Source organism: Tenrec ecaudatus, chromosome 5 (assembly GCF_050624435.1).
Source record: "Tenrec ecaudatus isolate mTenEca1 chromosome 5, mTenEca1.hap1, whole genome shotgun sequence".
NCBI lineage: Eukaryota > Metazoa > Chordata > Mammalia > Afrosoricida > Tenrecidae > Tenrec > Tenrec ecaudatus.
The window spans coordinates 68209235-68235307 of record NC_134534.1 but is presented as its reverse complement, the minus strand read 5'-3'; positions in this window follow the sequence as shown (position 1 = coordinate 68235307).

The window sequence follows — 26073 nt, the reverse complement described above, 5'->3', positions numbered from 1 at the left end:
CCTTAACTGTGCCCCCTAGATGTTTTAGTATATATATGAATCCATATGCAGCACACACAAATATGTAAAGACATAGACCTACAAATATATCTATGCATCTATATATATACACACACACCTTGCTACACACACATATGCACGCTTACCTACTTAGGCAAACACAGGGATCTTTTTTTTATTGCTATATTGTTGTAAAACTGTTTATGTTACAGTGTTTACTGAGATTATCCCTTACTTTTATATATTGCTTAACACCTTCATTTACCTTGGCCAAGCTGTGTAGACATCTCTCATTTGGGGTATTGCCTTGACCATCACTGAAAACAGTAAGTGTGTACTATCTAGAAAGCCATTCTCCTTCTACCCCTTCCTGTCCCTGCTAATCATAAAAGAAAGTTTCCGTCTCTGTGTGTACCTCGTCTTGGCTTCTTGTAAAAGCGAGACCATACAATATTTGTCCCCTTGGGACCGACTTGTTTCACTCAGCATAGCACCCTCCACATTCATCCACATGATCAGATCTTTATCAGACCTCCTGATTATTCTTTACTGTTGCAGAGTATTCCCTTACATCTATGCACCATGACTTGTTATCCATTTATCTAGTGATGATCCCTTAGATGGTTTACATTTTCTCTATTATAAAAAAGGAAAGAATTTTAGTTTTTCTGGCAAACATCCCAGGGACGAGCAGTCTCGGCGAGTTGAACAGTGCTTCCCAAGGTCCTGAAGCACCAGGCTCCTTCTCTCTTCCCACTGGTCGGCACCTGCAGCCCCGCAGGCAGGAGCGAGCTGTGAGAGCTTCCCTAAAAGGGCTTCTAATCCATAAGACTTCCCTTAGAGCGCGTTTATTTCTCAGAACTTAGCTGGGGCCATGCGGCCTACTAGAAAATTGGGGTTCTAACACATGAAAAATGAGATAACATACTTGGAGAATCTAGAGGCCCTCTGTGCTATAATGTCACCAAGTCTCTTTTATCCACAAGGAACGTCAGCCTTCCCCAAACTAAAGATCCCATTGTCTTTGAATCAAGGCCAACTCGAAGCAACTCTACACGACAGAGCAGAGCTGCCTCATTGGTCTGCCAAGGCTGTAAATCTTAACAGAAACCGGCTGCTCCATCTTTGTGGAGTGGCTGGTGGGTTTGAACCATCAGCTTTTGGTCAGCAACTGGGATAGTTAAGGTTTATTGTGTTAACCTGGCCAATAAACACATGTGGAGTTCATTGAAGGGTGGAGAGATAAATGGTTGGGTGAGCCTTGCCTTTCTCTTGCTCTCTGATGCTTGACCAGGGTTCAGCTGCCTTAGCCAGTTCCCTGCTTCAGCTGGCAAGGCTCACTTCTTGTGAGATATCCCTGAGAAGCCACATGGAACTACCCTGATGCAGCCCTGGGTGCTGGAGCAGCTGCGTGGAGACCCCTGCCAGCACTGAGATGTTTACACGCTCACAGATCCGGCTTTCCTCCTGCAGTTGGCATCATTGCGTGTGCTCTGTGGGATTGAGGAGGACTTTGAAGATCAATGTCAGACATATGGGCTTGGACAGCACTGGGTTGGGATGCTTTCTTAATGTACACTTATTCTTTATATATTCTGTGGATTTGTTTCTCTAATGTACCCAGACGTAACCAACAGGGCTCCTTCACTTTTCAACTCTTGATTAACGTAACCAAAGTCAGCAAGTTAATAAATGTTTGAGAGAGGATTTAAAACTAAACATGTCTTTCCAAAGGATCTGTATTTGGAGACAGGATCAACAAGGGTGGAAGTAATTTTAGAAGCCAAGTTCACTGTCTTGGAGTTGCTGGGTGGTGCAAATGGTTAATGTCAAATGTCAAAGGTTCAAGTCCTCCCAGATATGCCTCGAAGCAAAGCCTCCCTTTCTTCTGAAAGATCAGCCATTGAAACCCTAATGGGTCTCTACTCGGACACACTTAGGATCACCATTGGTTGAAATCCACTCCGGGACAATTGCCTTAAACATTAGATCAGTTATTTCCATTAACAAACCAACCAAAAGTTTTAAAAGCTTCCTTTATTTTGTTCAAGAATCCTAGATTTGGAAGCAGATTCCCCTGATATCTGCTTGGGAGTTGGCTAGAGCTTGGTTGGTCAGGAATGGCCTCAACCGGGACAACACAACACTGTTCCACATGGACTCTCCTCTGCAGCAGACGACCTTGGGTTTGTTCTTGTGGCATGGCTGAGGTCTGCGAGCACACAGAGGCAGGGAAGTTTCTTGCGGCATATGTTCATAGTGGGTGCGACTTTCACAGCATTCTCTTGGTCAAAGTAAATAAGAAGACCAGTCCAGATTCAAAGGACAGAGAAACAGACTTCATTTCTTGACGCACTGTAACGTCACATTGAAAAGCATATAAGTACATGAAGACCACTAACGGAAGCCATCAATAACTTAATTTTCCATCAGGCTTTTTAAAAAAATGTTGATTTGAATTGAAACTAGTAAAGGTGACTGTCAACAAAGCAACCAATGTATGGTTTTATTTAGCCTGCAATCATGTTTTCTCTTTGAGGGGCTCCAGTCCCACAGGAGGCCTATGCCACAGTTGCAGACCCGTCCATGCAGTGCGCCGTAGAAGGCATCCCTTGGGTTTAGAGGAAGTTCTTCTTCTACGTTACCTCTGGCTTCAGTGTAGGGAGGGATACGAGCAGAGAGAATCTGTGCTTCAAGAATTCTTAGTTTTTGTATGAAAAGTTTTTTTTCTAGATTCTATTTTTTTTTCCTGAAATAGAATCAGTCTTTCAGCTAAGTGTTGTGTGGACACTTCAGGCTTGTTCAGGGAAAACAGATAGGAATGTAGTAGCCTTCTCTTTATCGTCTAGACTGGCTTCTTCATTCGTTCCCAGAACGTGAATTCACAGTCTCTACCGTCTGCCAAGCACCATGCTAGATCTTGAGATATGATGAGTAATAAAAACAGACATGGTCCCTTCCCTCCTGAGCTTTATAGAAGGGATGATGGAGGGAAGAGACAGGAGCTAATCACAAAAATAAATGCATCATGAGATAATGTAAAAAGTGATGGCAAAGAAAGGTACATGGTGATATGAGAGTTTCCTAAATAGGCCTGCAGCATCGGGGAAGATTTCCTGAAGAAGCCCTGTTGAAGCTGAGATGGGAATGAAAGGGTCGAGGACAGGCAGGCCATAGCATTTTCAAAGACCCCGAAGGGCAGGGAGCCCACCCCTTAGGAAGGACTGACAAACAATCGCTGCAGCTGGAATAAAATAATAAGTAATGTGGTCTGAAATGAGGCAGAAGGGTCAAATAGCCACTGACCCTTGTCTTAATTCACAGAGCAAAAAAGGATGAAGGGAAAAGACATGAGTCAATGAGCACATGGGGGTGAGGTCCGAGTTTAGATAAATAGAAACCTGTGAGAAAGCTATTACAGGGTCTAGCTAAGATATTGTAGCTCAGACTGTTGAAGAATATGATTCAGGAGATTTCAGTTGCAAGTTCACTGCGGTCAAGTCAATGCCAATTCATAGTGACCCTACAGGAAAGGGTGAGTTTCCGAGACTGTAACTCCTCAGGAGTAGAAAGTCCCATCTTTCTCTCTCAGAGCAATTGGTGGTTTCGGACTAATGACCTTGCAGTTGGCAGCCCAGTGCACAACCACTATGCCACCCAGGCTTCTCTGCCAAAGCAATAGGCCCACATAATGAACAGGTTATGGGGAGAAGTGGCAAAGAAGATATGGCGTATTGAATCCTTCCCACACCCAGCATCTACACCATCAAGGCATCATCAAGGATAGACTCTGGACTTGACTGTCCATGCAGTGATATCAACAGAAATGTTCGGGTGTCTTTCCAAGACTCGGCCTGAAACATGTGGAACAGACTCATCCCCAAGCCCGACAAAACGAAGGTGGCCCGTGCAGCCCACAGCAGGGGTGCTCCAGAGAGCTCTGCCTGCATCAGCCAAAGCAAGTCTAGCGTACAAAGCCATCTTGAAGCAATGCACGTTTATAGTAAAGCATAGGACTATCAGGCATTCGACCACTCAGCTCACAGGTTCTACTGTTCTTTTTATGAGATGGGGCTGTGACAAGGGCCACACCCAGCAGGACCATCCCTCTCCATCCAAAGTCCAACTTGTCTTTGAGGATAGGATGAAACACAATTGAGGTCCAAGTTCACATTGCCTCCCCTCATTTCCTTTCCCTAGGGAGAAGCTTCAAATCGAAGCAGACACAGGTGAACTTCAACAAGCTTGTTACCTGGGCTTTGTTTTCCTTTTCAGTGCTGCGGAGATGCACCACACTGGGTTTAGAGGGAAAAGATGGGGAGGTCACTTTATGAATCTCTTTGTGAGTATCAAAAAAGAGAGAGCGAGATTGCCTAGGATCAACACACAGTGTTGTTAAGGGTCTTGGAGTCTGTTTTAACTCATATCAACCACACGTACAACGGAATGAGACACTGCCCAGTCCCATGCCATCTCACAATTGCTATCTTGTTTGAGCTCACTGTTGCCACCATGCTGTCAATCCATCTGCTTGAGGGGCCTCAGCAGGAAGAGGTCAAAAATCCATGTGCTGACTTTCCCCCCTTCATGTTTATCTTATCTTTGTAGAAAATATGCACAGCAGAGTACACATCCATCAGCGATTTCTGTATGTGCTGCTCCACATAGGTGACGTTCTGCATGCTACCTGGCCATTCTCACTAATACCTGCTGCCTTTTTAAATGAGATTTACACCTATGCTTGTGTGACGATGACATGCGAAGAATACCGTTGGCACATGTCGCTAGCCTTTGTTGCCTATGAGCTCCACAGCATTAAGCAGCCAGCGGTGGCCCAGGGGCAGGATCACTGCCTTCTGAATCGGAGAGCTAAGTTTGATTTTGGGCCCGTTCACCTCATGGACAGCCACCACATGTCGGCCTGTGGCGGCTTTCCTATTTCTGTGCTGCTGAATAGGCTGTAGCAGAGTTTCCAGACTAAGGCAGACGAGGGCAAAAAGAAGCAGTGATCACAACTGGACCAATAGGTAACATCATGATAAATGGAGAGAGCATCGAAGGTTTCATCTTACTTCGATTCCCAATCAATGCTCATGGAAGCAGCAATGAAGAGATCAAAGGATGCCTTGCATAGGGTGGATCTGCTGCCAAGAGCTCTTTAAATACTTTGAGGACTGAGGTGGGCCTGAATCAAGACATGGTTTCACACGCATGTGACAATTGGACATTGAATAAGGAAGACTGAGGAAGAGTCGTGCGTTTGAATTGGGTGCTGGCAAACAGCACTGAACGTGCCAGGGACTGCTGAAAGGACAAACAGAGCTGACTTGGCAAGAGTGTGCTCAGAATGCTCCTTCCAGACACGGAGGGTGAGACATGTCATCACGAGAGACCAGTCACCATCGCACTGGGTGAAGAAGAGGGGCAGCAAACCAGAGAAAGACTTCCAACACATGGCTGCAGAGAACGATTGTGAGGATGGCATGGGACTGGGCAGTGTTTCATTCTGCTGTACGTCATAGGGGTGCTATGCATCCGAACCAAGTCAGTGGCACCGAACAAGAACAGCCACAACAACTTCTGGGAATCCGTTCATGAGAACTCTGTGGATCACAACCACGCAGTCTGTTGCATACATGGTTCCCAATGGTTGGAGGGGTCACGGTTACATAATCTCTTGTCAACTTGTGAGAGGGTGTAGTCTAGCCTGTCAATCAGGTCACAGCCTGATGACCTCATTCGGAGGTGCAATGGAGATAAACAGCTCCCTGGAGGTGAGACAGACCCAATCCCTGTGAGCCATGAGAAGCTATGCTGATAGAGCCAGAGTCCTGGAGCTGGAGGAGCCACATGCAGACCCACCCCAGCTCTGAGATGCTTCCACCACTGGATCCACAAGAATTTCCACCCACTGGCCTGTGACTCTTGCTGCATTCAGTATCGTTGCATGTGTTGTGTGAGTCTGAAGAGGAGTTTATGGACTAGTAGCAGCATATGGACTAATATTGGAATTATGGACTTGATCTGGACTGGGCTGGGATGTTTTCTTAATGTCCAATTGCTCTTTGATGTAAAGTTCTCTCTCACACACATATGAGTGTCACTGGATTTGTTCCTCTAGTCTACCCAGCCTAACACAGAGAGCTAACTCAATGTCAGCTAACAACTGTTGGAAAACTGCATCTTCGTCACATTTTGTGAAATTGCTGTGAGCGGAAGCTGAGGTCAAGTTGAATGGGGGCAGAGGCAGGGAGAGATTGAGACACAACTGAGGAGAGCAGGCAGAGAGCTATGGTGGGGAGTTCCTTGCATAGCTGAGCTGCTGGCGACTCTGGTTTTCGTTTACCGGGGCTTTAGCAGACATTTGACTCTGCTGCCTCTCGAGAATAAGCTCTTTTATAATTTCCTCCCTTCTCCCTGCGTGATTTCTGTCCATCACTGGGTAAAGCGGAATTATTCCTAATGGGTTTTTGATTTGTTCTGTGGAGTCACACTTCAGTCAGCACACAAAACCCCATTCATTCCCATTGCTACCTCACACTAAACGTTCTTTGTTAAGTTAAATTCTACAGGCGGCGCAGCATAAACATTCAAGAAAAAAAAAATCATTGTACCGCCGGTTCTGAGAATCTGGCACCAAACATTTCTCTCGTGTTTGTTTAAACAAGAAATGTATGGAAGAGAGATTGCTTTTAACGGTGATGATGGCTTTGGCCACAGAACCATGTGCTGGAGTCCTGGTCAGTGCAGGCAGCAAGGAGAAGCCAGGCAGGAGCCCAGGGGATTTCTTCACTCTGAACTTTCTGCATCTATTTGTTTCCCTAAGGTCACACTCGGTTATTTTCCAGGTTTGTTGCTGCTAGTTGCCCTTATGAATTAAATTGTGTCATTACACACACACACACACCACCAAATATGTGTTGTAAATCCTATCCTCTAAACAGGAGTCCTGGTGAGGGTGACAGTTAAGCATTGGGCTGCTAACTGAAAAGTCGATGGTTCAAACACACCAGATGCTCAGAGGGAGGAAGATGAGGCTGTCTGCCAAATAAAGATTTGTAGTCTTGAATCCCCTGTATAGATAGGATGAATGTGAAGAGTCGATGACAGTTAGTTTGAGTTTTGGGGTTACATCTATGACAATAATCCCACTGAGGATCCCTGCGGGAGTAACGGTTACACATTGGCCTGCTAGCCAGAAGACTGACAGTTCAAAACCACCAGCTACTCCTCAGGAGTAAGATGAGGCTGTCTACTCCTGTAGACAAAAAAGTTACAGTCTCAGAAACACACTGGGGCAGTCCTACCCTACCCTGCAGGGTATGCGTTGGAATGACTTGGTGGCAGTGAATTATAATGCTGTTTGGGAACGGGTTTTCTTTGGGCTACTGATTAGGCAGTATTTGTGGTGGGCGTGTCTTAAGTCAATCTGGTTGGAGATATAAAAGCACAGCAATCAACGAAGCACCGTTGTAGGAAGAGAGAGACAGTGCTGTGTAAGCGCTCCAAGAAACAGAAACTGACAGGGCACAGGGACCTTCCTCTGGAGTCGACGGAGCAAGAGAACCATTTCTGAGAGCTGGTGCCTCAAATTCAGATGTCCAGCCTCCTGAGCTTTGAGGAGCTAATGTTCTGTTTCAGCAGACTCACAGACCAAACTCACTGCCATGGGTCCAGGCCACCTCATGGCGACCCTATAGGCCAGAGGGGACTGCCCTTCTGGGTTTCTGAGGCTGTACCTCTTTATGGGATTAGAAGCCTCATCTTTCTCCCTCGAGTAGCTGGTGAATTTGAAATGCTGACCTTGTAGTTAGTGCAACACATAACCACTTTGTCACCAGGGCTCCTGGCTAACTGAGACAGCCACCCACAAAGTGCCCTCCCATTCACGGGAGTCTTTGGCACAGTGAAATGAAATACAGCCCACTTGCAGATGAAACCCTTGTGAGCCACAGGGATTCTGTTGGTGGGTTTTCAAAGAAAGATTTCCAGGCCTTTCTTCTTAGCCTGGAAATGAGATGCACCCTGGAAACCTGTTGAGCTCCGTAGCAAACTACAAACCCCCAGCGGTAGATGGGAGGTGCCTATACTTGAGGTATACTGGCTGGGAATTGAACCTGAAGTTCTTGCTTGGAAGACCCCAGCAGTTTCCGTGCCACGGTGAGCTGGGAAGCCTTGTGCTGAGAGGGTTCACATCACCCAGGGTAAACTAAGGATCAGCGTTCCTCTGTTGACCAGTCCAGGAAACATCGTATGACTCCAAAATTAAAAAAAAAAATGAGTGGGTTCAGCCACTGAGATTAGGAATGATCAATTTACAATAGCATTATGTATCACAATCCGAGGTGTGCACTAATGAATTCAAACTGCATGCAAGTAGTTAACCACACAATTCCTAAGGCATTGAAAATGGGGAAGACCCCTTCTTAGGCAAGAGTGGTTCTAGGAAGCAATTCGGGCCCAGTGGACTAAGGGGACATTCACCGGATGGAGTTCAGTAGAAAACAATTCAGGGCTATGAGCCTGGAGCTGAAACATGACCATGTTCGAAGGCAAGGTGCCAGGCGCTCAAAGGCAGTTGGCTGGAAAATGGAAAGTATAGCTTTCGTGGATCGCCAGCTGATCGGGAGGAACAGTCACAAGCCTGTCGTTCTGTTGATTGAAAAAAATGCAAGCAGAGAACTGGGGCAACTGAGAAGCATGTCTGCACCATGAAGTCATCGCTCCACTGCGCCCAGCGTAGACCAGGCTGTCCCTGAGCCGGGCCGGCGCTGGCCTCCCCGGCTCACTGGGATTTAGAGACTGTGGAAAGAGTTCAGAGCAAAAGCAAAAGCGTCCTTCAATGGCCAGTGAAGAACTAAGGGCCTGGGCTTAGTTAGCCTAGAGAAGAGGCCCCTTGGGGGCACCTACGGAGGTGTCAGCACTGGGAATGAACTTGATTCCCGCTGCAAGCCAGAGGACGAATGCTTTCTTCCCTCTGTTGCCAAGGGTGTGTGGGGGGGGGGGGCGGGAATGAACAGGCTTATTAAAGTTAAACAAAGGGATGAACTTCTTGGTCCCTAAGGTTGTTGGGGCACAGCGGTGACTGGGTGGCAGACTTCTCACCTCCCTGTGCCTGTGCCTGTGTGCAGACACCGCCGCCTGTCAGTGAGGCCTGGGCATCGTTAGGAGGCTGAGCTGGTTGCAGTGACGCTTCCGAACTAAGATGGTCTAGGAAGAGTCTGATGGCTCAGCATCAGCCAGTGAAAACCCTGGGGCCACAAAGCCCCATTCACAATGGGTCATGGGAAGGGCAAGGAGCCTGGCAGCGTGGACCTGTGTTGTCCATAGGGTGACTCGAGTTGGGCGCTGCGTGAGGCCGGCTTCTCTAGACAAAGAAATCCAGTGACATTCATCTCGGTATAAGAAAGAGCTTTACAGCAAGACGTGTTTTTGTATCAAGAAGGATTTACATATCAAGAAGACCAAGCCCGACTCCAGTCTATAAGTCTAATATGCAAGTCCATAAACCCCTCCCCAGACTCATGTGGCAAAGGGAAGCAGGAAGCAGGAGATCACAGTCTGGTCGGTGCCGAGTGGCGCGGATCCCAAGTTGGTGGAAGCGTGGCAGGGCGCTGACAGCTCTCAGGATCAGCCGCAGAGTTCCGGAAAACTGGAAGGTGAAGTCACAGGGAGGGAGAGAGAGAAAGAGAGAGAGGGAGAGAGAGAGAGAGATCGTATCGGCTTGTCTTGATCTTCTATAAAAGACCAAGGAGGTAACAGCAGGCTGCCACTGACTTGATGGACAGGTGTGACTCCACACCTAGGCCAGAAGGTCTCATCGACATAATCCATAACTACCATAGGAGCAGGTTCAACGGCAAATGGCAAGAAGATTGTTCGACACCAAATAGAGTTGCACTGTCTCTTGCTGGAAGACTTTCCGGCATGAATGTCCCTCTGACTGTAATGGATGCTGGGTGGTGTCCGTGGTGGACACACTCCTGTAGGTGTTGCTAACACTTTGCAAAAACTCTCAGAGTTCTGCTGTCAGCTGCATTCTTCCTGCTCAAGACAGCGTATCAGGAAGCAACTGTACCAAGGGAACAAGGTTTTTATCTGGATCATCTCAAATCTCCTTTGAATAAAAGGCAAATGTTTTGTAAATGTCATTATTTTAACAATTGCCTGTACAAAATAACTTGTGGTACAATCGTGCTACATTTATTCCATAAATAATTACCGAGGGAGGGGCGTTGGGAGTATCTAAGGATAAGCCAGCGAGCTGTTACCATTCCTAGGATAATGCTCTCGTTGGAAATGTGATATCATGGAAGATGTGGAGAGGGTTGCTTGGCCCCTACTTTAAGGTTTGGGAAAGGCCTCCCAAGTGAAGGCTTCAACTAGCGGAGATGGAGAGAGAGAAGGAGCGGGAGAGAGGGCTCCGCAGAAAAGCAGCAGGAGGGCAGGTGAGATACCTGCATGAGGACCTGGCGGTAAGGACCAAGAAGCGATGCTGTTGCCAGTTGCCAACAAGCTGGTTCGGGCTCGTGATGACCCATGTACCACGGCACGAAACACTGGCCTGCCCCATGGGCACTAATGTTGGTACGAGCAAGTCCATCGCTGCAGCCACTGTGCTTTCTGAGTGTCTGCTAACTTGGCGGGCTCTCCTCACACCGAAGCGAGCCCCGTCTTCCTGTGATCCCTAGTGGCTTCATTGCTCGTTTCAGACGTAGATCCCCAGGTCATTCTTTAGAGTTTGGTTCCACTGGAAGCTCTGCTACAGGACATTCTGCTGGCATTTGAGACACGAGTGGCCTCGCCTTCAGCGTCATAACACCACACACAACGGACGAACTGGTGGAAGGTTGGTGGCCTTAAGGGACTAGAAAAATGGAAAGATACCTTATTACCTGTGGCCAGGGCCCATGGTGGGAATGGCAAGAGAGCAGGGTTGATGCACAGGGGGCAGAGCACCAAGGTGCCACGGACCATGTTCCTAAGGATGGATTTCATCCCAGGAACATAACAGGCTGTGGAGCTGTCTTATGCATGAGAAGGACATGATTCGATTTGTATTTCAGAAAGCTCATCCAGCTACAGAGGGGCTTTGACACAAAACTGACCTGGATTTGAATGAATGATCCATAAAATTAGTTGTAAGAGTTTGTACAAATTAGTTATTCTTGCCACATCTCAGTTTTGTCAACTTATGTAAATGTATCCTCATACTCTTTGAGAAAGCTGCAGTGAGATCAAAGAGTGACTATGAGAATCAACTTACATAAATTGACACAAAACCTTAACTTTCACGACATGTGAAGAGTCCACAGAGGATCTGATAGTCTGATATAGGGACTCAACAGAATAGACTCCCTGCTTTACACATTCACAGTAAATCAGCTTGATAGAGTACGTAACCAAATGCCCCCTTTCCCTTTATGTTGAGATGAATGATTACATGGGCACTCCTACAATCTTCTTTGAACTCTAGTGACGAAATGGGGGTTTCTTTGGCCCTTTAATCACATGTTGGTTCTTTGGAGAACACGCTCTAATTTTTCAAAATCCTACCTAAATGGAGGAGATGACAGCTAATTTGGTCACCATAGAGAGTTCATCATTAGCTCAAGCCTGTACAGTCACTCGGGCTGCTGGCTCTTCCATGTAAATCCCATCAGCTGGTCCCCCTGGACAAATAGGTTGTGTTCCAAGAGTTCATTAGTAAGTTAGTTGTTTGGAACACAGAAAGCTTTTCCCCATAGAAACAGAATTATAGATGGTGGCTTGTTTTCCAGACCAGCGCACAAAAATCTATTTAATGCACATGCAGCTGAACCAGGGCCTGTCAATGACAGTCCCTGAAGTCCTTTGCTTCCAGAAGCCTTAATGTAGCTCTGAGTCACGCAGTCATAAGGACCTCTGAATCACACATGTCCAATTCCAAGATGTCTCAGAGAATGGAGGAGTGGACTGGCAGCTTTTGAGTGTGGACCGTTAGTAGCAGAATGATGATGAACACGTCATTGAAATACCCTTTATTTCCTGGACACTTTCTCTAACTCTACCCAAGTTCTATTTAGTCTTAGCAACAATCCCATCTGGACAATATTCACATTCTTCCTGTTTTGCCAGTGTCCCGCGGAGATGGTGTGTGGCCGAGATGGTGGGTAGCCATGGGACACTCAGGTGGAGGTGGTGAGCTGCCCTGCGAGCCCAAGCTTAACGGTATCCATGATTGAGGTCTTTTCACTGCACAACACTGCCTCCCAGTGGAATGTGCATAACACACACTCTACCATCACAAAACCCGTGAAGTATGCCTCCCAGGGAGTAACAAGTCATTCATTCATCCATTCAACAAAGAATCTTTGAATGCTTCCAATGAACTAAGCCTTGGGAACATAAAATCAAATTAGACTTGGTACTCTCATGAGTAGTTGGGAAACGAAACAAATAAACCAATGGCTGAAATTACAGAGAAAAGAATATGATCAAGTTCAAACAAAATGGATCGCAAAGATGCCATAGCTAGCATCTTGATCAGACTCAAGCGGTAGGAGAAGCGCACAGGAGGGCTTCCAGGAGGAGGTGAGATTCAATAACGTTCTAAGGATAAGCTAGAATATAAACTAGAGTTGGGTTAAAAAAAATACCCTAAATGACAAAGGATCAAATGACATTGTACAGAATAGACACATCCTCCAGAATCTCACTGCCATTGATTCAGTTCTGGCTCACAGTGCCCTGTGTAGTTTCCAAGGTTGTCAGTCTTTACAGCGGCAGACAGTCTCATCTTTCTTCAGAGAAGCGACCGGTGGGCTCAAACTGCTCATCTTTCAGTTAACGACCCAACACTTACCCCACAGGGTAAAAGAAAGAGTATGTTTAAGTGAATAGGGATATGAAACACACTAAAAATATGTTAAGCAATTCTTTGTTCCACCTTCTATCATGATGGGTCATACCATCTTAAAAGAGGGACTTGATCATCACAGGTACGGTAGGTGCAATTATACAGCGATAATAAGTAAAGATCATAGTAAAGTTATAGAGAGCATGAGAGATAGAAGAGAAATATTGAAATAAATGGAGTCAAACACATTTCACAGTAGCATGCTCACCTCAGTCCTGCTTGGTGGTCCTCGAGGGGGTCACCCAGCCACGAGAGCAGGAGAGAGCCTCCGGGTCTGAGAGCAGGAAAGAACCTTCAACTTTATTGCTAACCAAGGGTTAAATCTCCTTGGGGGGGGGGCATGATTACAGGTAACCACACATTACAGGAAGGGGCAGTACAATAGGCATACACATCATAGGAAGGGGATGTATGATAGGCATAGGTGTGATGGGAAGGGGATGAGCTAGGGGTGTACACATGAGAATGGGAAGGTCTAGGGGTATACATGTGACAAGATGGGCGGACCCTAGATTCATGATGGCAGCCTAACCTTGGTCATCCTAGGACATGTTTGACCTCTCTGGGGTCTCCTACAAGGAAACAGACAACTACTATCCTTATCAGAAGGGAGTGGGCCCTATTTATTGTGGGATAAACAGTGGTGTCTGCTTATCTAGATGGCTGATAACCCTTAGGGAGAATAACTCTGACCTACTCCTGATGACCTCCACGTGTGTAGTCATTTGCAAGCAGCTAAGTTTGGCATATATTTGGGGGAGACAACTTGGGAGAAATCCCTGTTTCCCACTGTCCTCCTCCATCTCACAAAATGGACACTATGATATCGACTGAAGGAGGAAAGCCAAGTCAGTGAATGTGTAAGCATCTCAGCGCTGGCAGGGGTCTCCACACGGCTGCTCCAGCACCAGGGCTGCATCGGGGTAGGTCCATGCGGCTTCTCCTCAGGGATGTCTTGCAGGAAGTGAGCCTTGCCAGCTGAAGCAGGGAACTGGCTAAGGCAGCTGCACCCTGGTCCGATCATCAGAAAGCAAGAGACTGGAGAATTAGAAAGGCGAGGTTCACTGAGTCATTTATCCCTCTGCCATTCAATTAACTCCACATGTGTTTATTGGCCAGGTTGGCACAATAAAGTAACTGCCTCAAGGCCAAATGAGTGGAAATACTTCAGCACAGTTTTAATTGACATTTCTTTAATAGTTATGTTTTGAAATTTATTTATATACTTTCAGAAGACTGTTTTTTCTTCTGTGAACTACATGTCTATTTTTGATTTTTCAACTGGGTGTTTGTCCCTTAAAATTTAATTAGTTATATCTCATAATCCAATATAGGATTATTTAACTTTTGAGTTTGTATGTTCTTTGCCAGAACAAAGAATAAAGTTTTATATAGTTTAAAAACAATCTTCCCCCAATAAAAGTATTAAAAAAAAAACAAACCCCAGGATTGATGTTGCTGTAGGGATAGGGAGGAGAATAAAGGTTTCTGGGGGGTCCAGTGGTGGTGGTGGGCAGTAAAAGGGAGCTGATGTCAAGGAGTTCAGGAAGGAAAAGGATGTTTTTTAAATGATTGTGATAACAGTTCTACAATACTGCTTGATGTGATTGAACTATGGAATGATATGGTATCTGTATTAACTCCCAGTAAAATGGTTTTGAGGAAAAACAAAAACAAAAAACAATCTTCCACAACATAAAGGTTATAAATAAAAATCAAAGTCCCTTGTTAGGTTTCAGACTTTGATTGGTTGGAATTTATTTCAATTTTTTATATTATTGTGTGCATTTCCCAGCCTGCCTTGTCACCTCCCATCCTCATAATTGGGAGCCAAAGTCAAGATTCACTGGGTGACACTGGAGCAGAGATGGGGCACCGCAAACTGTGAAAGGAATCTAAAAAGCTGGGACTACACGGATGTCCATTGCAGCACGATTTACTGCAGCTGAAAGGTAGAGACAAGCCAACTGTCTGTTGCTAGGGGAGTGGATAGACAAAAGGTTGTATATGCATATTATGTATATGTATATATGTATATTACTAAGAATAAAAAAAAAGAAGTCCTGATTCAAGTCACAACATGAATGGATTGTGAAAACAGTATGCTAAGTGAAATACGTTAATCACAAAGGAACATACATTACACTCATATGAAATACCTAGAAAAGGCCCATGCGCACAGACGAAGGTGTGGTTACCAAGGACGAGTCGCTGTTCTTAGGTGATAGCATGTCAATTGTGAGTCATAGTGACGTTCTCACTTACATTCAAAATTACAGTTTGTTGAGTCCAGTAGAACTTTTATAATCAGTACTTCTTAAACGAGAAACCAAAGTCATTGCCATCGAATCAATTCCCACTGATAGCGACCGGATAACAAGCAAAACTGCCCCCTGTGAATTTCCCAGACTCTGAACTCCTCACAGGAGTAGGAAGTCTCTGTCTCCGTAGAGCAGCTGGGGGCTTCCAGCTGCTGATCTTGCAGTTAGCAGTCCAGCGCTCAACCACCGCGCCACCAGGGCTCCGAATCCCTGTAGACCAACCAACCAACCAGTCACTGCCATGGAGTCATGGCTGCCTCCTAGCGACCCCCTGTGGGTTTCCGAGACTGTAACTGTTGACGAGAGTAGAAAGTCCAGTCTTTCTCCCACAAGGTACAGTTGGTTTCAAACTGCCCACCATGCGGATCTCAGCCCAACACTAACCACTACATCGCCAAGCCTCTTAATCCCTAGACAGAGCATACTATGTACGTATTTCAATACTTTATTCCAATCCATTTCTTCTTTTATAACCTAAAACATCTTCCTTACATTGTTTGATGGGCTTGACTCAGGGGAAGCTGTGATGCCCAAGGTCAGCCAGTCAGGTTTTTATTCAGAAGTCCCAGGATATAGGATTCCAACCGAGCCAAAAGCTCACCCCCAAGTCTGGCAGGCATCAGCCACTCTGAGAAGGGGTGCAGCCACACCCATGGCAGGGCGTCCTCAATGGGAGGTTACTGAGGGAGGGCTCCGAGCAACCAGAGAAGCACCTTGTTGTCGACTAGGAGTCCTGGTGCAATCATCAAACTACTGTTGGGAACCGAGCTCAGAAAAGAAGTAACACACAAACCTCACAACACAGCCTACTCTTAGTTTTGTCTCTTTCTCGACAGTAAATGTGGTTATTTCAAAGTACACATCAGCAAACTCGCTCTAAAAGCCCCCGGGGGGGTCTGTTTAAATTGTCCTTTGTCTTTGCTGCTGTTGTTGCTGTTGTTGCTATGGACGGTGGTGGTGGTGTTGCTCTTGGTGTTGTCTTCTCACGTGTGATTTTTTAAATTATGTGGCAGGCATTTTATTTACAAAACTGCTTACAGAAATAATGAGAGGCCTTCAATCATGGGCATCTTACTTTTGAAGTGATTTGCGTTTCTCGTGCTGGACGGAGCCCTGGTGGCGCCCTGGTTATGCACTGGGATGCTGACCGAGATCATCCGCTGGGAACCACCAGGCGCTCTGCGGGAGATACACGGGACTTTCTGTCCCCATGAAGAGTTCCACTCTCAGACACCCACGGGGGCATCCCTCCCTTGTCCTTTCCATCGGTCACTATGCGTCGGAATCCACTTGATGGCAGTGAGTTTGGATTTTTGGAAAGTGCCCTGCACTCAGAAAGTCAACGATAGTTCCCTGCTGGGCCTGTGGATTTCAGTTCAGTGACTTTGCGAGGGTGTATTTCTTCAGACACCCAACTCAAAGCGTTCACCAAGACTGACATCTTTAATAGCTCTAAAGGCCAGTCTGTTTCCTTAGATCTAAGAGGCTGTAAAAAACATAGATTGCCACCCCCGCTCCTGAGCAAACAGTACCTGGGTAAGGGCCAGTGGCACCACTTGTGGGGTCCAGGGGTGTGAACAGCCGGTGGATGACACCATCAGAGGAGGTAGCGCCGAATAAATGTCTATAAATTGTGGGTGCCATGTTTCAGAAGAAACGTATTTTTTTATTAAAAAAGATTTCTCTAGTTTTACTTATAACAGCAAAAACATTTTTCGTAAGCCCAGATTACAAGGTTAAAAAGAACTCTATGGTGATATTTGCTTTTTTTAATTTCCTCAACCCTTGGTGGTGTAATGATTAAGCATTGGGCTGTGATCTGCATAATTGGCAGTTCAAAACCACCAGCAGCTCCTTGGGAGACAAGGTGGGCTTTCGACTCCCGTAAACAGTTACCGTCTCGCAAACCCATAGAGGGTCGCTGTGAGCCAGCAGCACTGACTCGGTGGCAGTGGGAACGCCCTGGGCTCAGAGCTGTCATGATTACGATGAGGCTTCCCATCACCTGGTTCTGTGGGCACCGGCTACAATCATAGGCTACTGTTTTTGACACAGCGCTGTGTTTCTTTTCACCAATTTTGTCAAATTTTCTGAAGTTTTAGCTACAGTATCGTGATGATTTGTATTTGTGAAATTCTATTAATAGCTTTTTGGAGATTGAAGTAATAATTAAAGGAAAGAAGGAAAGCAACATAACAGGTTTCTGATCAGTTACAAATAATATAACTAATGTAGTTCCATAAAGATTTTACAAAAATCTTGATGTACTCGGTGCTCTAAGATGTGAATGCAACATGCCGGCGTGGAGTAGGGAACCAGTGGAGAGGTCTGGGAGGTCAGCCCCAACCCCAACTACTAAGTGGACACCTGCCCCTCCCCTCAGAAGAATTTATTTCAAAGAACAGCACTGAATCTACAGCTCTGGAAGAGGGACATATCTGATCGGAGCACATGGGAGCAGATGAAGGGGAAGGAGTAGAGAGTGGAGCACATCATGGCCCACCAGGCCTTGAGGACGATGTTCCCAATTAGAGCAGCCAGTAGACAGAGAGGACCACATGGCTGGCCCCACTATGAGACATGACAGTCCTCACTGACCCATAGCCCGATAGCGGACAACACCAGAGACACAGTGTGGGAATTGCACCCGATCGGATCCTGCCACACCAAGGCAAACCCTTAAGGGACTGCAACAGAACAGCAAGGGAATGGAGCGGCGAGGTCCCCAGGGAATGCTGAAGGTGGACTTTGGAGCCAGGGCATGGTGCCCCAACAGACTGGCCTGGAAAACACTCCTAAAGGACAACAAACAATCCTTGAACTAACTACAAGTTTTTATTTCTTGTTTTGTTGTTGTTGTCATTGGTTTGTTTTTGTAGTTGTTTTGTTGTATATTGTTGCTTGGTTTTACTCTGCCTTGTTTTTGTGCATGTTATTATCTCCGCAGGTCTGTCTAAATAAGATAGGCTAGATGAACAATTGGAGGAGAAAACAATGGGACTGACATTTCCGTGGGGACATGGGAGAGGGGGAGATGGGGGGAAAGGTAGTGGTGTTAACAAACCCAGGGACAAGGAAACAACAAGCGATCCAAATTGGTGGTGAGGAGAGTGTGGGAGGCCTGGTTGGGCATGATCAAGGGTAATGTAACTAAGATGAATTGCTGAAACCCTGGTGGGGACTGAGCATAATAGTGGGACAGGAGGGAAGTAAAAGGAAATAGAGAAAAGAGCTAGGAGGCAAAGGGCATTTACAGAGGTCTAGATAAAGACATGTGCATATGCAAATATACTTACACATGAGGATGGGGAAACAGATCTATGTGAATATATTTATAGATTTAGTGTTAAGGTAGCAGAAGGACATTGGGCCTCCACTCAAGTATTCCCTCAATGCAAGAATACTTTCTTCTATTAAATTGTCATTGTGTGATACACACTTTCCCGACACAACCACTGAAGACAAAGAGGGTGAACAACCAAATGTGGTGAAGAAAGCTAATGGTGCCAGCTATCAAAAGATATAGTGTCTGGGGTCTTAAAAGCTTGAAGGTAAACAAGCAGCCATCTAGCTCAGAAGCAATAAAGCCCACATGGAAGAAGCACACCAGCCTGTGTGATCACAAGGTGCCGAAGGGATCAGTTATCAGGCATCAAAGAACAAAAAATCATATCATTGTGTGCTCACCTCCCTGATACGACCACTGAAGACAAATGAGTGCATAAGCATATGTGGCGAAGAAAACTGATGGTGCCTGGCTATCAAAAGATATAGCATCTGGGGTCTTAAAGGCTTGAAGGTAAACAAGCGGCAATCTAGCTCAGAAGCAACGAAGCCCACATGGAAGAAGCACAGCAGCCTGTGCGATCACAAGGTGTCAAAGGGATCAGGTATCAGGCATCATCAGAACAAAAAAATCTTACCATAGTGAATGAGGGGAGGAGTGCGGAGTGGAGACCCAAAGCCCCTTTACAGGCCACTGGACATCCCCTTACAGAAGGGTCTTGGGGAGGAGATGAGCCAGTCAGGGTGCAATGTAGCAATGATGAAAAATACAACTTCCTCTAGTTTCTAAATGCTTCCTCCCCCTTCCCCCTGCTCCACTGTCATGATGGGAATGCTACCTTGCAAGTCTGGCTAGACCAGAGGATGTACACTGGTACAGATGGGAACTGGAAGCACAGGGAATCCAGGGTGGATGATCCCTTCAGGACTAGTGGTCTGAGTGGCGATACTGGGAGGGCATAAGGAGGGTGGGTTGGAAAGGGGGAACCGATTTCAAGAATCTACATGTGACCTCCTCCCTGGGGGACAGACAACAGAAAAGTGGGTTAAGGGAGAAGTGGGACAGAACAAGATATGACAAAATAATAATTGATAAATTATCAAGGGTTCATGAGGGAGGGGGAGGGGGGAGGAAGGGGGAAAATTTTTTTTTAATGTTGATGTTGGTACTCCTATAACCTAAGACATATTACGTTTCAGCCCTTAACAACAATATTTGTTGCATCTCATTCCATGATTAAACTTGATTGCAAACTCCACGGGAGATGCTGTCTGGTCTGCTCAAGGCAATCAGGAGTGACACCAGAGTTAGCGTCCCATTGCTAGTGATCCCACTGGAAGAGAAGCCCTGGATGCTGGGCTCCACTCCCAGGATCCTTGAACAATAGGCCAGTTGATTTCTAGTCTGCTGCTTCTGAGAATTGATTGGACCCATGTAAAATGAAAGTTTGACAATGTCACTTGTTAATCTGTTTTATCATGATGTTGCTTATTGTGAGGAAGGGTTGGTCGTCTGATTTTCATCACTGCGTGCTTCAAATCTTCTTCCTGTTCAGCAAGCAAGTCTGTGTCATGTGAATATTGCAGGTTGTTGATGAGTCTTTCCCCTCCAGTCCTGAAGCTACGATCTTCTCCAGACAGTCCAGTTTTTCAGATAAATTGATCGGCATACAGATTATTTTGCAGTTGAATTACTTGGTGGGTGCTTTCCCAGCTATGGTCTTTGTAACTCCTTGTGTGTTTTAAAATCAGGAAAGGTGCGGGCAAATTAGGTTTAAGGGACTCTAATATGAGGATTGATCCATTTTGCTATTTCACTGGGTTTAAAACAAGCCATTTGAGAAGTAGGTAGGGGTAATCTCAAGACCATCAAGAAAGAAGAGCCAGAAGCGAAGCATGTCCTTTGGACCCCAAGATCCCTACATTGAACTGCATCAATCCAGGAGACAGAGTTATGACACTAGAGATGGTGAGAGACAGGAGTGGCAAGATAGAAAAGCAGAGGCTGAGACAGAGCAGAGCACTGGACTCCTGGGCCCAGAACAGGTGGAGACAATTGTCTTGCAACAGAAGGCTCCCTTCAGGGTGACTAACACCAAGCCCTTAATCGGGGGAGCTAGGTGGCGGACCCACGGAGCTACAGCTGGGCACCTTCAGGCAGAGACTTATGGAGCAATAGCATGCCCTTTGGGAATTTTTCAGCAGTGCTGAAGGAACTTTGTAGTATGTGCCAGAGCAGGGCAGAGGCCAAGGGGTCACTTAACAAAGAAGCGTAAGTTTAGAAAGAGTACTGACTTGTAAACTGTTAACTTCCCTAATAAGCCCCCAAATAGTGAGTAGTATATGTGGAGTATTGTATTCTGTGTGGCAGAAATCATTGCAATGAGTGTATTGAATCATTGCAATGGGGATGGAACCCCAAAGAGAAGTAGAGTGTCATGGCAGGGATGGTTGATGTCAGGATAGGAGAAAGAAAGTTGAAGGGTTAGAGGCATGTCTGACCTGGAACTCATAGGAATTGGCTTTGAGCTGAGGTAGAGTTGGATTCTCCTTCCTGCCAGAGGAGGTCCAAGGCAGCCCCCATACACTTTCTGCACTGAGTGAAGTAAGCATCGTGGAAGGATACAGTCTTGACATACATCTTTTCTGATTTTGAATAGTAATTTAGTGAGTCTTGGTATATGTGGTACTTGCTCAGATATGCTTTTTAGTTACTTCAAGCAACACTGGCCTCACACACACTTCAAGTAGAATAGGAGGTACTGCTTAGTTCTGGCTTATATTTAACTTGATTTTCAGTGAGGGATAACAAAGCATAAGATACAGTCAGTGACCAGACAAACCACAGCCCATCATAAATTAGGTTAAAGATGCAATTAGAGAACATAAAAATAAATCACTTCAGTGCTGTTTTGTGAACAGTAGTTATTCAAAGGTACCACTCTGCAGAAACATAATATGACACGTAATAAGGGTTTGATTTCTTGGTAAAGAGCACCTCTTCAATGACAAGGAAATAACCCAAGAATGCCTATGTGTGGTTAATGCCACATTTCTTGATAGTATGATGATGATGGCAGACTTCACCTCTGTGTTAGACAAGGTTCTCTAGAGGGACAAAACCAGATTGCTACTACTTTTATATGTATATTTATACAGATAGATAGATATACAACACAAGAAATAAACAGTTAAATTATAAAGCAGTACGAATGGCTCAGTGCAACTCACTCCCGTTGAGACAGTTGTGAGACACTGGCAGTCCTTCAAGTCTTGAGGGCCGCCAGGTAGTCCTCTGTACAGCAATTCAGGCTATCCAGGCACAGGCAGCAAACAGCAAGGCAGGTCACCAACAGTCAGCCAAATGACAGGGTCTGACAGTCCCCAGCTCAAGAGATGTAAATTCCAATTGTATGGTGAAGCAGGTCTTGAAGGAACTTCAAATTACAGTGACACAGCCCATGTGTTAGGTGTCCCACAGGTAGTGTGGCTTGCAAATTGAGGCAGAGAACAAGCAAGGCAGCCGCACACTGGTGCGATGATCAAAGAGCAAGAGACCCGAGAACTAGAAAGGTGAGGCTAATCGAGCCATTTATCCCTCCGTCATTCAATTAACCCCACATGTTTTATTGGCCAGGTTGGCACAATAAACTAACTCAATCTTGATGGTGGACAACACACAATGGAATCTCACACAAAAGGAGACCTACCCTGGGCTCCACTCTGACCCTCTTCTGACCACACCTGGCTCATGATGCATAGAACTCATTTGACCAAAGGGAAGCCCATTCACAGCCTGTCCTACTGTTCTCTACCACTAGGGCTTCCTAAAGTTTTCCCACCTGTGATCTCTTTTTGCCCAGTAGCTTTTCTCCAAGGATGATTACGGGGGCATATTGGGAAGAAGTTTTAAGAAAATTCCAAACTGGGTTAGTAAGGAAAAGGGACAGGAAAGTTGCATAGAATAATTTTTTCCCATCACAAAAAAGCATCTGCTCATTCTTTGAGGGTTTGTTGTTCAAACAGACAAACAAAAAACTCACTGCCGTAGGGACAATTCTGACTCATGGTGACCCTATAGGAGAGGGTTGAACTGCCACTGAAGGTTTCCGAGACTACAACTTGGTAGGGGGGTAGAAAGACTCATCTTTCCCCCTTGGAGTGATGGGTGGTTTGGGACTGCTAACCTTGCATTCAACAGCCAATGCTTAACCACTACACCACCAGGGGACCTGTTGTTGTTGTTATTGTTGTTAGGCGTCATCACTTCAGTGCTGACTCACAGCGACCTGATGCACCATAGCGAGAAACACTGGCTGTTCCTGTGCTATCCCCACAATCACGCTTAGTCTGAGCCCCTTGCTGCAGCCACTGTGTCAATGCATCTTGTTGAGGACTTTCCTCCTTTCACTGCCCCCAGCTTCCCCAAGCAGGATGTCCTTCTCCAAGGACGGGCCTTTCCTGACAATACGTCCAAAGTACATGAGATGAATTTCACCATCCTTGCCTGTAAGGAACATCCTGAAGAAAAATGTAAGCCTAGAGTTGTAATACTGAATGATCCTATGGGCAAAATATTAAGCGAATGAAGACGGAAGTCACCATAACAAAAATAAGTCATTGATGCTCAAGCATTTCAGGAGAAAGCATAGAGTTAGACCCATTAGTCTCGAAGGAAAAGGTCCAAGCTCTGCTACAGGCATTGGAGATAAACAAGGCTCTGAGAATTTATGGAATACCAATCGAGATGCTTCAACAAATAGATGCAGCACTGGAAGTGCTAACTATATCAAGACGTTTGGAACCTGATCAATCAACTGGAAGAAATCCAGGTATACGCCCATTTCAAAGAAAGGTAATTCTATGGACTGCTAAAATCATACAGCATCATTAAGTATAACACATACGTAAGATTTTGCTGAAGATAATTTTAAAATGGTTGATTCAACAGATTCAGAAGAGACCATGAACTAGGCTAAGGGAAATCTGATACTAAATGTTTATTGACTGAATTCCAATGTGTTTTATTGGCTATACAAAGGCATTTGACTATGTGGATCATAACAAACTATGGACAACATTGTAAAGAGTGGGAATTCCAGAACACTGAGCTCATGAAGAATCTGTACTTAGACCAATGGTTCTCAACCTTCCTAATGTCACGACCCTTTAATACAGTTCCTCATGTTGTGGTGACTTACCAACTATAAGATTATTTTCGTTGCTACTACTGCTACTGTTATGAATCAGGTGACCCCTGTGAAAGGGTCCTTTGACCCCCAAAGGGGTCCCACCCACAGGTTGAGAGCTGCTGACCTAGATGGAAACAGAGGCTGTCTTTAGAACTGAACCAGAGGTATACTATAGAGTTGACAATCAGGAAAAGTGTGCATCAAGGGTGTATTCTTTCTTTTTTTAAAAAGATCATTTTATTGAGGGCTCGTACAACTCATCACAATCCATACATACATCCATTGTGTCAAGCACATTTGTACATTTGTTGCCGTCATCATTCTCAACATATTTGCTTTCTACTTGAGCCCTTCTTATCAGCTCCTCATTTTAAAAATTTTAATAAATCATTTTATTGTGGCCTCTTACAGCTCTTATAACAATCCATACATCAATTGTATCAAACACACTTGTCCCTATGTTGCCATCATCATTTCCAAAACATTTTCTTTCTACGTGAGCCCTTGACACCAGCTCCTCTTTTTAACACTCCCTCCCACAGCCTTCCACCCTTATGAACCCTTGATAATTTAAAAAAATCATTTTATTAGGGACTCATACAATTCTTATCAAAATCCATATGTCCATCCATTGTGTCAAGTACATTTGTTGCCATCATTATTCTAAAAACATTTGCTTTCCACTTGAGTCCTTGGTATCAGCTCCTTATTTCCCCCGCATCCCGCTCCCCCCTCCCTTATGAATCCTTGATCATTTATAAATTATTTTTATTTTGTCATGTCTTGCACTGTCTGACATCTCCCTTCACCCACTTTTCTATTGTCCGTCCCCCAGGGAGGGGGTTACATACAGATCCTTGCCCTCTGTTCCCCCTTTCCACTCCACCCTCCCTCCACCCTCCAGGTATCAGCTCCTCATTTTTCCCCTCCCCCCCTACCCCCTTCCCTCATGAACCCTTGATAATTTATAAATTATTATTATTTTGTCATGTCTTACCCTGTCTGATGTCTCCCCTCACCCACTTTTCTGTTGTCTGTCCCCCAAGGGTGTATCCTTCACCATGCGTATTCAGTGTGAAGGATGAGCAAACAATCTGAGAAGCTGGACCAGCCGGAGAAGAATGTGGAATCAGGGCTGGAGGTAGTTTCCGTTACGCAGCTATGACGTATGCCGATGATGGAACCTTGCTTGTTTAAAGTGAAGAAGACTTGAAGCAATCCCTGATGAACAATCAGATTGCAGGCTTCGTTATACTTCACGTCTTCAGCTAGAGAAAGCAGAACTTCTCACGAGTGGATCTAAAAGCAACATCATGATAAACCGAGACAACCACAGTTGACAAGAATTTCATTTCATTGGATTCACAATCAATGCCCACCCATGCGAGCCCCAGTCAAGAAGCCCCATGACGTCTTGCATTGATAAAATCTGCTGTAAAATGTCTCTTTACAGATGTCTTTTTGAAGAATCAGGTGTGCCTGACCCGAGCCGTGCGTGGTCTTTTCTATGGCCTCACGTTGTTGTGGGGAGGTGCCATCAAACCGGTGCTGACCCAAGCGACCCTCTGCACAACAGCATGAACCACTGCCCGGTCCTGCAGCACCTGACAGCTGTCCCTATGACTGATCCATGATTGCACCACCATGTCGGTCCGTCTCCCGGAGGACTGCCGCAGAGGGACGAGGAATCCGAAAGTGAGAAACAATGGCTGACTTTGATCATGTCCAGATGAAGATTACTGAAGGAACCACAGGAACAAGCATCTGTGTTGGAAGGACAGTCGATGTGCCTCTGATGCAAGGACGGCCAGAATTCATCTCCTGAACTTTGCACTCATTATCGGGAGGGGGCAGTCTCTGGGAAATGATATTGCTCTTGGTAAACCAGAGGGTCAGCCAGAAAGAGAAAGACTCCAAATGAGATGGATGGACACACTGACACAGCAACGGACTCAAACATACTGCTGAGTTGAGGGGAGCACAGGACCATGCCAGGTTGTGCATAAGGTCACTTTGAGTCAAAACACGCTTGACAGTACCTAACAGCAACAACAAAAAATTGACTAGGTACAGGTATATGCTTAATTCCATGGGACCCTGATTAACTAAATCTTGTATTATTATTATTTTTTAATTTCCAAAAATTTAAATCAAAACCAGCTTTGAATAAAACCAGGAAAAATAAACACATTTCAGAAGGGGTAAAGGGAGACCTGCTGCTTGATGTTATTCTTCTATCAATAAGTTAGTCAACATTTACTAAGAACTCACTGGGTACAGAATGTAATAAACATGTGGGAAAATTACCAAAAATAGAGGAATATTTTTTTCTTTGTTTTTCTTTATTTTTGTAGAGGAATATTTTTTCCCCGCAAAA